The 2,452-nt window shown below is 34.4% G+C and overlaps 1 pseudogene; it reads left to right on the forward strand.

The window, feature by feature from the left end:
* The first annotated feature begins 754 nt into the window (after nt 1-754).
* Nucleotides 755-2,191, forward strand: LOC105476712 (eukaryotic translation initiation factor 3 subunit E pseudogene; annotated as a pseudogene).
* The last annotated feature ends 261 nt before the right edge of the window (nt 2,192-2,452 follow it).

The following is a 2,452-nucleotide window of genomic DNA, read 5'->3' on the forward strand; positions in this document are numbered from 1 at the left end:
TTTTTTTCCACAGGGCACTTACTTCTCCTCACAGGAAAGAAATCTGTTTTCCTTGTTTTTGCAGTATCCAAATTTATTTCCTTTTGTATTCATCTTGTAGCAGATATCATGAATCTCTATTGCCTCTGGGGTAAGAAACTGGTATAAAAGTAAAACAATAAAAGCATGACTATCATGAAAAACAAAGAAAAATAAATAAAAAGAATGTTTGTACTTTCAAAAACTGTTGAAATAAAATTTTTAAAGAAAGACTGTTTGTAGCCACATTAGTCACAAATGGCTTATTTCTGTAAGTGTTGTCTCTAGGCTTGTAGTGCAAATTGAAGAGTCGAGTATTAAACTCACTAAGAAAAGTGCATACAGCTGTAAAAGCCATGTTAAAATCCCTTTCCAGCACTCTACAGTCACACCTCCTAGCAAAAGGGAAAAGGGAAAGGGAAAGAAAATAATTATAATAACCAATAAAGAAAAAGAAACAAAAGAATTGACCCATTCAAAAAATAATTACAAACATTAAATGTGCCGTTGTGTTTAGAAGAGAAAAATCCAGTGCAAAAATTCTGGCACCATAATAATCTGAACATAGTGACAGAAATAATGCATTGCATTAGCTCTCTAGCAATGTCCCCTAACCAAAACAGAAACCCAGAAATGACAGATAAAAATTTCATAGCATGAGTTGAATAGAAGCTCAAAGAAATCCAAGACAAGGGTTAAAATCAACAAAGGGAATCTTCTTTTTTTCTTTGGCAAGATGGCAGAGTACAACTTGACTACTCACATTGCCCACTTTTTGGATCGGCATCTAGTCTTACCACTCTTTGAGTTTCTCTCTGTAAAGGAGATATATAACGAAAAGGAATAAATACAAGGTAAATTGGACCTTCTTAGTAACACTAACATGATAGACTTCGCTATGGATGTATACAAAAACTTTTATTCTGATGATGTTCCTCAGGCTTTGAGAGAGGAAACAACCACAATTGTTGCACAACTAAAACAGCTTCAGGCAGAAACAGAACCAATTGTGAAGCTGTTTGAAGATCCAGAAATTACAAGGTAAATGAAGTCAACAAGGGATGGTAGGATGCTCTTTGACTACCTGGTGGACAAGCATGGTTTTAGACAGGAATATTTAGATATGCTCTACACATATGCACAATTTCAAAATGAATGTGGGAGTTACTCAGGAGCAGCAGAATATCTGTGTTTTTTTAGTGTGTTGGTTCCAGCAACAGATAGAAATGCTTTAAATTCACTCTGGGGAAAGCTGGCCTCTGAAATCTTAATGTGGAATTGCGATGCAGCCATGGGAGACCTTACATGGTCAAAAGAGAAGATAGATAATAATTCTGTGAGTTCTCCACTCCAGTCTCTTCAGCAGAAAACATGACTCATTAACTGGTCTCTTCTTGTTTTCTTCAATCACCCCAGAATTCTTCACAATATTATTGATCTCTTTCTTACCAGCCATGGTATCTTTAAAGCAATTCAGACAATGTGTCCACACAGTTTTTGCTATTTGACTACAGCAGTCATAACAAGCAAGGATGTTTGAAAATGTCAACAGGTGCAAAAAGATCTAGTTAAAGTTACTCAACAGGAGTCTTACACATATAAAAACCCAGTTACAGAATTTGTTGAATGCTTATATGTTAACTTTGACTTTGATGGAGCTCAGAAAAAGCTGAGGGAATGTGAATGAGTGCTTGTGAATGATTTCTTCTTGGCGACTTGTCTTGAGGATTTCACTGAAAATGCTCATCTCTTCATATTTGAGACTTTCTGTTGCATCCATCGGTTTATCAGCATTAACATGTTGGCAGATAAATTGAACGTGACTCCAGAAGAAGCTGAAAGGTAAATTGTAAATTTAATTAGAAAATTAATAAGAAATGCAATCTTGGGTGCCAATATTGATTCCAAATTAGGTCATGTGGTTTTGGGTAACAATGCAGTCTCACCCTATCAGCAAGTGATTAAAAAGACCAAACACCTTCCTTTTAGAAGCCAGATTTTGGCCATGAATATTGAGAAGAAATTTAATAAGAATAGCAGGTCAGAGGTTCCTAATTGGGCAACTCAAGATTCTGGCTTCTACTGAAGAACTGTAAAGAAAAGATAAAAAAAAAACTGTAAAAGAAAAATGAAAGAATCAAACTGTTATGTAAAGAGTGACTTAAACTTTGGAAACCACATATTAAGTATAAATTTTGAAGAATTGGAATAAAATGGACTCTGATTCAAAAAATAAACAAAGAGAATCTTCTAAAGTAATTAAAGAAATAAACAAAAGATTAACATTTTAAAAAGAAATCAATCAGAGCTTTTGGAATTGGCAAACTTCCTTAAGGAATTCCAAAATTCAACTAAGAGCTTGATCAATAGTCTGTATCAAGCAGAAGAAATAATATCAGAGCTTGAAGATGGTTTTTGTAGTTAACCTGGTTAG

This window comes from Macaca nemestrina, chromosome X, assembly GCF_043159975.1.
Source record: "Macaca nemestrina isolate mMacNem1 chromosome X, mMacNem.hap1, whole genome shotgun sequence".
NCBI lineage: Eukaryota > Metazoa > Chordata > Mammalia > Primates > Cercopithecidae > Macaca > Macaca nemestrina.